This window comes from Bubalus bubalis, chromosome 16, assembly GCF_019923935.1.
Source record: "Bubalus bubalis isolate 160015118507 breed Murrah chromosome 16, NDDB_SH_1, whole genome shotgun sequence".
Taxonomy (NCBI): Eukaryota; Metazoa; Chordata; class Mammalia; order Artiodactyla; family Bovidae; genus Bubalus; species Bubalus bubalis.
The window spans coordinates 17,889,796-17,900,587 of record NC_059172.1 but is presented as its reverse complement, the minus strand read 5'-3'; the positions used below and the strand labels follow the sequence as shown (position 1 = coordinate 17,900,587).

The following is a 10,792-nucleotide window of genomic DNA, read 5'->3' as shown; positions in this document are numbered from 1 at the left end:
AGTGCTGTATGGAGGGCATTTGCCTTGAAAAGTCAACCCATCTGCATTGGACTTACGTGACAACTCTCTGTTGTTTTGAGCCATTGAGATGTTGGGGTTGTGTTTTCTAGTAGCAAAACCTGCCTATCCTATGCAAGTTCCTCCTCAAAGTCTTTTCTGATAGTTCATACCCTTCCTGGAATAGGAATCAGAAAACAAGGTTTTACTCCTGGTTATGCTTATTAAAATTGGGACCTACCCAAGAGGCACAGTGGTAAAGAATCCTGCTGCCAATGCAGGAGATGCAAGAGATGTGGGTTTGATCCCTGAGTCAGGAAGATCCCCTGGAGTAGAAATAGCAACCCACTCCAGTATTATTGCCTGGAAAATTCCATGGACAGAGGAGCCTGGTGGGCTACAGTCCATGGAGTCACAAAGAATCAGACACAACTGAATGCGTGCGTGTGCGCACGTGTGCGCGCACACACACACACACGAGGTTAAGACTCAGAGCTCCCAATGCAGGGAGCAAGGGTTTAATCTCTGGTTGGGGAACTAAGATTCTGCATGCCACAAAACGTGGCCAAAAAAGTTTAGAAAAAAAGTAAAATTGGGACCCAGTCAAGTATCCTCATATGTAAAGTTGGAATAAAATCTATTCTGTCTTCTCAGAGCTTTTATGAGTGCAAATGAGATCATATATGTGAAAATGTTTTCTACAACTGGAAGCTCTATACAAGTGGAAGGATCTGAAAATTCTGATTAATAGGGTTACCTGATATGACAGCAACCACACTACCTAAGTTTCCTGAAATACTGCTAATTTAAAATATTTTCCAGTGTCCTGTTTAAGTATTCGAAGTGAGCAAAAATATCATGACTATATCATTTCTGGGTTGCTGTTTTTCACTTTCTATTTGAAAATTGAAATGATTCACCTTGTAGGCTGTCCAATATGGGGGTGGGAGGGTCTCTAAGTGTTACGTTATTTAGAGATAAGGTGGGTCTCTAAGTCTTAAATTATAAAGGTAGAACAAAATTATTTACTTCAAAACATATATATTGAACAACCATCATGCATGTATGGCAATCAACCTTGAAGATGATATTTAGGCCCTTGTGTGATCCCCTTCCACAGGAACAGAGTGCACCAAGAGTTGCAACCAATGGGATGCTCTGAAAAAAACAGAATGCAGCTTCCTACACTAGGTAGTCTCCAAGATACTGAAGGAACCAATTAAAGAATTCATAGCTGCTAAGGGAGAATTTCTTGGTGAAAAAGGACAGATTCAGAGAGAAATTTTCTAGGTGATTCCATCTTACTTTATTTAGATAACCAATTCAAAACAAGACCCCGTGCTCTATCATTTCTCTCTTTTTTTATTCATTCGTCTATCTACCCATCTATGATCTCTATATCTAAAGTTAAAATTCACAAATGAGATCATTGTCATGATGCATATTATTAGATTTTTTAAAAAGTTTTGTTTATTTATTTATGTTTAGCTGTACAGGGCCTTTGTTGATGCTCACACTTTTCTCTAGTATCATGAGTGGGGTACTAGATAAACAGTATGGCAGAATTGTATCTTTTGCAATTATTTGAACTTATCATAAAAAATTTTACACATGCCAATCTAGAGTTGGCAATGGAAGGTGTGTGTGTGCGTGTGTGTGTATTAGTTATTCAGTCATGTCTGATTGTGGCCCTTTGGACTGTAGCCCACCAGGTTCCTCTGTCCATGGGATTCTCCAGGCAAGAATACTGGAGTGGGTTACCATTTCTTACTCCAGAGGATCTTCCAGACACAGGGATTGAACCCAGGTCTTCTGCACTGCAGGCAGATTCTTTACTGTCTGAGCCACCAGGGAAGTCCATGTGGTGGAATATACCATCTTACAAAAGAACCTAAGAATCATAACCTTTCTCAAACTAGAAGCAGTAAGAAAGTAAATATGTTAACCTTGGATAAGATCACAGACCAAGAAAGACTGAGTCAATCAGAGGAAGCATTAGATCTGATGAAACCTAGAAAAAGGTCAAAGAGATTCAGTGTGGCATTTCTCATGTTTATTCTGTCTGGGGAAGGAAGAGCCCTGGATTATAATCTCCCCCTAGCTATCCTTTTTTGAAGGCAGGATTTTGGAGATGTCTCGATGTCCTTAACTTCTGAGCTGCAAAAGCAATTCAATTATTAAATGATTTGGGCTTCCCAGGTGATGCAGTGGTAAAGAATCTGCCTGCCAGTGTAGGGGATGCAAGTGATGTGGGTTTGATTCCTTGGTTGGGAAGATCCCCTGGAGTAGGAAACAGCAACCTATTCCAGTATTCTTGCCTGGAGAATCCATGGACAGAGGAGCCTGGTGGGCTACAGTCCATGGGTTGTAAAAAGTCAGACACAGCTGAGCACGCAAAGCACAATACTGGCTAAAGGAAGCCAGAGGAGTGCAGGAGGGAGGTTACCCAGTACAGAGCTCTGGTCCTGAGATACACTCCAAGCACAGTAAGTCTCAGGGTAGCCTCCACTATTTCTCCCTCTCCTCCCACACCACTCCACCAAAATAAGGGACAGTTTTCAGAGGGAGGAGGACGTGCGTGGTGAAGAATGAAGGGGGTGAGTAGTAAAGGGAGTGGGGTATGTGGACAGGTGGATTGTATGGGGAGGCCCCTGGGGAGACTGCAAACAATAACAGGCTTTGCGACTATGCCCTTGGCTCATTTCACTATTCAGACTGAGAGTAGGACTCTGAGCCGGGAGGCGGAAGGTTAGTTTTGGAAACTGCCTTGGACATTATGGAAGTTCCTAATACTGTCCTTGACAATGAGTTTTCTTTGGTAAAACCTGTCCACTAGCAAGATGTAAAAGTACCTGCCTTCCCTCTCCAGTCTTGCTCATAGCTCAGTTGGTAAAGAATCCACCTGCAATGCAGGAGACCTCAGTTCAATTCCTGAGTTGGGAAGATCCCTTGGAGAAGGGATAGGTCACCCTCTCCAGTATTCTGGCCTGGAGAATTCCATGGACTTACAGTTCATGGGGTCTCAAAGAGTTGGATATGACTAAGCAACTTTCATTTCACTTCACTTCCCTCTTCCCAAATGCTGGTCAAGAACCTGGACATTCTGTGGCCATACTCATTTTTTCTGCTCTTGAAGAAAGGAGATGTCCCCCCTGCCCCCCCCGGCTTCATTTGGAAAAATGGGGAGGCAGGGGGCATTTTCACTGCATTGCAGCCTGATTTTCCTAGTTAGTTTCACTACACCTCATCAAGCAATAGTGAGACGATGCTGTGCTATGCTTAGCTGCTCCTCTGTTTGTGGGGATTCTCCAGGCAAGAATACTGGAGAGGGTCGCCATGCCCTCCTCCACTGGATCTTCCCAACCCAGGGATCAAATCCAGGTCTCCTACATTGCAGGCAGATTCTTTACCAGCTGAGCTACCAGGGAAGCCCCATTGAGATGATAAATTGACCCATTTTACTGCTTTCCTTAGAGGAAAGAATATACCAGCCACAGGCTATAAGAGTTATGTTTTTAATGTAAACAGATTGTTTTTGTTTGATTTGTAGATTTGTTTTTCCTGTGAGCTGAGTTAGTGTACAGGCACACTGAGTGGAAAAAAAAATCAGTTTTTAAGCTGAAAGAGCTAAGAGTCAGAATATATTACCAAGGTAAATAATACGTTATGATTTCTCTTGGTACATTCTCTTCTAAACTCTTTTGAAGGCATTATTATTAAGAAGGATCATCCAAAACTTGAAACACAGTAAGAAGGCAACCGTGTCATTGTTTACCATGCTCACCTAATAACTATTACATTTAACTATCTATGTCTGCCCTGGAGGAGGCATGGCAACCCACTCCAGGATTCTTGCCTGGAGAATCCCCATGGACAGAGGAGCCTGGCGGGCTGCAGTCCATGGGGTCGCAAAGAATGGACACGACTGAGTGACTAAACACACTACACACATCTGTATCTGAGAATTCACCTGTTTGACTTTGCTATTTACTATTTGATTAGAGATAAGGCACTGAAGTTGAACATTAACTCATAGATTTGTTTAGTAAAAAAAAAAAAATACTCCCAGAGATTAGCGCACTGTAGGCTATTAACCAGTTTGTATCTGTTAAGCCGGTAAATCCATTTCCGCTTTCCTTTGACTGACTATAAAATCTCTGTTTCTCCAACTTTCCTTTGGACCAGCTTTATCATCTTACTAATTCTCTCAATAATTAATGAGTTGAATAAAATCTTACAGTATGTTCATTCTTGATTTCTGTGGCAGTCATGTTGAAGTTTTTGAAAATTATGCTTTAGCGTTACAATACTCCTGCTTAACTCTGCTTCTGTCCAACGTTTGCATACTGAATGAATCTCTTAGATTTTTGCAGGGTTGATGTTTGAATACAACAATGTTAAACCTTTCAGGACATTGGGATCCTTAAAAAAATCCTAATCATGGCACTGTATAGTTGTTGGGGTTATCTACATTTTGAAACAAATAGAGGATTGCTGTTTGGAAGGCTATGAGTTCAAAAGCCTGTTATGTGTGAGTTCCTGCTGCTTGCCAGGTGTGGAAATTCTCACAGCTGCAGTGGAAAGCAGACAAAATCTGAGACACGAAAGAGGAAGTGTCCAGAACTGCGGTCTGAGCTAACTTGGTGGGAAGAACAGGAGATACATTTCCAGTGTTCCTCATTAGATTTTATAATATAATTTCCCCAAAAGGCAGCTAAATAAATGTTTCGTTTCCCTGATTGTCCACAATTGATGTTGAGATAATTTGTCTTTTATGCAACAGTATTATTTTTCATAACTATATCTCTTTCATTGCAAACATTTTTTCAAATACGAGTGTGAGTGAAATTGTCTTTCGTGGGGCAGACAGAGGTGGAAGTGGGGAGGGGGAAAGTGAGTCCCGATTTTAACAATGTTTTCATAGAACATGTGTAGTTGGTTGGAAACAGCTCAATAAAATTCCTTTGGGGGAGAATATACAATTTTTTATAGCTTGGAAACAGCCTAAATGAGGATTATCACAATGACAAAATCAAGTAAATTAAAAGCTGCTTTACTATAAAAGGGAATGGAAAGGGTGTGTGTGTGTGTGTATGTGTGTGTGTTGGTAATGGTGTCACTCCTTTAAATTTTTATCATAGCTAGTAAGACACATTCTGGGCTTCTAAAACCTTTGTGTTTTTCTTTTTCATGTGGTGCTGTCATTAATGTCTGTGATTGTTAAGACAAAACAATTTTCAGTTTCAAATAGAACTTTCAGCATTTCATCCACCAAAAATATCATACTTTCACCTCAGTTTCTGCCAGACCAAAATGAATTTATTTCTGGATTTTCTAAGTAAAACATTGCTTTGATGAATAACATGGGACTGGTTACTTTCTTTTAACAGAGTAATTTTCATGTTCTGAATTATGGCTAATCCTCCAGGCTTTCCTGGAGGAGATTCTGCAGGGGATACACCATATAAGAATTCTGTTAAACTAATAATGATCTTTCAAAACTCTACATGTACATATCCTTTTTTCTAAAATGGTTTCTTGAGGATGGTGGTGGTAATTTCTTCTCAAGGCATTTATTAAGCATCATTTACACTTTTCTGTTTTTCTGTGCCAGTGAACTAGGGATATAAGGATCAGTAAAAGAAATCAATGAACAAGATATCATTACAGCCATGACCAGAGAGGCATTGTTTTCGGATAGGAAATTCCTCAAAGCTAAATTGGGAAAGAGCCAAGTAACAGACTCCAAAGAGGAAACAAAGTCTGAGAGATTGGAACACAATTGGAAACTGGAAATGATGCATCAGCTTTAGTTCTGTGCCCCATAAAATAGCTTATATTTATTTTATTTCTCATATAAAACATTTCCAAAGTAATTAAAATATTTACTTTTATTGATTATAAGGTAATAGTAAAGAATGTACAGTTTCCTATCTAAATGCCTGAGTGTATAATAAGTTAACTATTCCTCTAAATTGGAACTCAGATTATTCATATAATATTTGCTTTTATAATGTGTCAGTGAACTTCTGTGGATAAATCTTTGTCCACATTTTAAATTATAACTTTACGATGGGTTCCTTACATGGAAATTGGCAGGTCAGAGGCTATGGATATTTATAACTGTTTCAAATGACTTCCCTGAAAGACCGTCAATTTTTGTTCCACTGAGTTCTTGGTATGTCTCTTACTCATTCTCCCTAGGATCCTAGGGTAGAGTGTTATTTTAAAACACAAATGAACACATACACAGAGAGAGACACAAAACACATATCACATATCCCAATAACTTTGAAAAGAAATTAAAACACACATACAAGATAAATTATTCATTACAGAAGGTAAAAAAAGATTTCTCCTTACATTTTTGAAACTCAGTTCTACTTTCCTGAAGAAACCACTGTGAAGGAAAAAATATGACTCACTTAAAATTTTTAAACAAGGCCTTGCTCCTCATCTGACTACGTTACGGAAGGAGAAGAATGTCTATTGCTCGGACTTGGGGACCATTTATCACTGTCACAACACTTTGAGGAGAGTACAATCGAAAATCACTTTTGGGAACCGCCTGGCACTTCACTGGGGGAGATGAGACTCCAGGGCATTTGGATGGGGGGGAAGGTAAACTTTGCAGCTATAAGTTGGCCAACTTGAAAACTTGTTTAAAGATACTGATAATGTACATTTGAAAAAGTTTCCAGTATCTGATCAGTAAAATGTTTTATAAAAAGTCTACAGCATTACCTATAGGAATAGAAAAGTAGGCAATGTTTGTCTAGGCAAGCAGGGAGTGAAAGATTCCTAGTATGGGACAGAGTTCATAACTATGAAAGTTATTATGAAACTATGAAAACTATTGATTATGGAGGCTGTTTCATCACTCTTGTCTATTTGTTCATCTTTCAGGAATGTTCTATGTTGGCCGCTTGGCTTGCTTACTCTCGCCCTCCTTCCACCCCACCCCCCAAAACTTATTTACTAATTACTTGAGATTTAGGTGCAGGTGTTGTTACATGTTATCCCTAAATAATTTATTGTACTAAATAATTCAGTGTAACAATGAGTTATATGGGCTCCTGTATAATCATAACACTATGATCACACTCAAAAATTTACCTTGTGCAATAAATACTGTTTAGCATACAACCGTATTTAAATCTCCCCAATTCTACTCCAAATAATCCTTTAGAGCTCTTAGTTTGGTTTGGTTTTCCATCTAGGATCCAGCCCAAGTTTGCAATTGTATTTGCTTGTCATTATAGAACCTTTAAAAAAATTAAACTTTAAATTTGAGATAATTGTAGATTCTCATGCAATTACAAGATATAATACAGAGAAATCTCATTTACCCTTTACCCAATTTCCACCGATGGTAATATATCTCGAACAAACATAGCACAATATCACAATATCTTGATATTGATCTGGTCAAGATACTGGATATTTCCATAACCATGAGGATCCCCCATGTTGCCCTTTTATAGCGACACCCACTTCCCTCCTCCTTCCCTGCTCCTTCAACCCTGGGGACCACGAGTAATCTGTTCTTCATTTCTAATTTTACCATTTCAAGAATGTCACACAGAACTTCCCTGACGGTCCAGTGGCTAAGACTACACACCCTCAGTGTGGGGGGCCAGGTTTGATCCTTGATTGGGGCACTAGATCCCACACACCACAACTAAAGATCCTGCGTGCCGCAACTAAAGATCCTACAATGAAGACTGAAGATCGTGTGTGCTACAGCGAAGACCCAGCGTGTGTGCGTGTTAGCCATTCAGTCGTGTCCAACTCTGTGACCCCAAAGACCATAGCCCTCCAGGCTCCTTTGTCCATGGAATTCTCCAGGCAAGAATGCTGGAGTGGGTGACCATTTCCTTCTCCAGGGGATCTTCCCAACCCAGGGATTGAACCCGGGTCTCCTGCACTGCAGGCAGATGCTTTACCAGCTGAGCTACTAGGGAAGCCCTGGTGTAGTCAAATAAATAAATACAGATTTAAAAAATAAAAATAAATTTAAAAAAGAATGTTACACTAATGGGATCACTTAGCATGGAAACTTTTGCATTGGAATTGGTGATAAACATTCCTATACAGATTTTTGTGTGAACATAAATGTTTTTTTTCTAGGGGTCAATGTCCAGGAGTGCAATCCCTGAGTCATATTGTATTTGCATTTTAGCTTTTTAAGAAACCTCTATATAGTTTTCCAGAGTGGCTCTATTATTGTACATTCTCACCAGCAATGTAGTGATTCAGGTTTATTATATTAGCCATGCTGATAGCTGTATAGTGATATATCACTGTGCTTTTAATTTTCATTCCCTTAATGGCTCATGATATACAACAGCTTTCCATGTGTTTATTTGCCACCTGTACATTATCTTTGGCAAAAATGTCTCTTCATGTCTTTTGCTATTTTCTAATTACATTGCTAGTCTTTTCTCTGTGACCCATTTTGAATTAGTTTTCATGTAAGTTTTGTTGAAACTAGGTCTCCTTCCTTCCCTCGTTCCCTTTCTTGCTACTTGCTTTTTTTGCTTTTGGGTGTCCAACTACTCCACCATCACTTGGTTGAAAAGCCCTCCTCCACTAAATTGTTTCTTTCACCTTTGTGAAAAATTAGTTGGGTATATTTGTATGGGTCGATTTTTGGTTCCTTTATTCTGTTCCATTGATTGGTATGTCTATCTCCTCAATATTACCACAGAGTCTTGATTCGTATAGTTATATAATATCATGAAATCAAATAAATGAGCTACTCTTACTTTTGATTTCTTTTTAAAACTTGCTTTAACTGTTTTAACTTCTCCCTGGAGAAGGAAATGGCAACCCACTCCAGTATTCTTGCCTGGAGAGTCCCATGGATGGAGGAGCCTGGTCGGCTACAGTCCACGGGATCACAAAGAGTCGGACACAACTGAGCGACTTCATTTCACTTCACTTAACTGTTTTAGTTCCCTTGCTTTTCCATATATATTGCTTTAGAATAATATTGTCTATCTGCAAAAAATCTTGCGATTTTGATAGGAGTTGTCCTAAACCTATGTTTCAATTTCTGGGAGGACTGACATCTGTATTATGTTGAGTTTTTCAATTAATTAACATAATATGTCTCAATTTGTTTACATCATCTATGATTTCTTTCATCAGCACTTTGAACTTTTGCAACTTGATACAGAGCATTCACAATATTAAGGGCTTTAATGTAAAGAGTTAAGGGCTTTAATTCATTAACATCTTTAACACTTCTGAGTAGCTCATATAAGTAGAATCAATCTGTATTTGTTTTGTGTATTTATTTCACTTAGCATAACTGAATCAAGATTCATTGATGTAACATATGTCAAAATGTCCTTTCTTTTTAAGGCTGAATAACAGTATCCTTGACGTACTCCTTTTCCTATTTGGAACCAGTCTGTTGTTCCATGGCCAGTTCTAACTGTTGCTTCCTGACCTGCATATAGGTTTCTCAAGAGGCAGGTCAGGTGGTCTGGTAATCCCATCTCTTTTAGAATTTTCCACAGTTTATTGTGATCCACACAGTCAAAGGATTTGGCATAGTCAATAAAGCAGAAATAGATGCTTTTCTGGAACTCTCTTGCTTTTTCGATGACCCAGCGGATGTTGGCAATTTGATCTTAGAAGCTGGAATCAAGATTGCTGGGAGAAATATCAATAACCTCAGATATGCAGATGACACTACACTTATGTCAGAAAGTGAAGAACTAAACAGTCTCTTGATGAAAGTGAAAGAGGAGAGTGAAAAAGTTGGCTTAAAACTCAATATTCAGAAAACTAAGATCATGGCCTTTGGTCCCATCACTTCATGGCAAATAGAAGGGGAAACAATGGAAACAGTGAGAGACTTTATATTTTTGGGCTCCAAAATCACTGCAGATGGTGACTTCAGCCATGAAATTAAAAAATGGTTGCTCTTTGGAAGTAAAGCTATGAACAACCTAGACAGCATATTAAAAAGCAGAGACATTACTTTGCTAACAATTGTCCGTCTAGTCAAAGCTATGATTTTTCCAGTAGTCATGTATGGATGTGAGAGTTGGATCATAAAGAAAGCTGAGCACGGAAGAATTGATGCTTTTGAACTGTGGTTTTGGAGAAGATTTTTGAGAGTCCCTTGGACTGCAAGGAAATCCAACCAGTCCATCCTAAGGGAAATCAGTCCTAAATATTCATTGGGAGGACTGATGCTGAAGCTGAAACTCCAACATTTTGGCCACCTGATGCAAAGAACTGACTCATTTGAAAAGACCCTGATGCTGGGAAAGACTAAAGATGGGAGGACAAGGGGACAGCAGAGGATGAGATGGTTGGATGGCATCACTGACTCAATGAACATGAGTTTGAGTAAGCTCTGGGAGTTGGTGATGGACATGGAAGCCTGGCATGCTGCAGTCCATGGGGTTGCAAAGAGTCGGACATGACTGAGCGACTGAACTGAACTGAATTTCACCAGACACTTGCCTGGGGCTTTCAAGTTAAGGCTCAAGCTCAGGCTTTCCTCATCTGGTAGCATATTCCATAGGCCCTCTTGCAATGTGGAAGCTTATTTCTTCCAAGCAGCAGAGGAGAAAAGTCTCTCTCTCTGGCTATTAAGACAGCATCTTACATGATGTAGCACAGTCAAGACAAGATTATCGCCTGTGTCTTGTTCCCTGGCTTTGGTCAAGTCATAGGTTCTACCTGAATTCAAGGGGAAGCGATTTATACATGAATGCTTTTATGCAGTCTTCTGTATATGTAATATAGTACATTAAAAAACAAATTAAAAAGA

General features: G+C 39.3%; 1 non-coding gene across 1 annotated transcript; it reads right to left on the bottom strand.

The window, feature by feature from the left end:
* Positions 1-7,889: 7,889 nt before the first annotated feature.
* Positions 7,890-7,961, bottom strand: TRNAC-GCA. Its single transcript has one exon. It is a non-coding gene; the product is annotated as a tRNA-Cys (tRNA).
* Between the last annotated feature and the right edge of the window lie 2,831 nt (positions 7,962-10,792).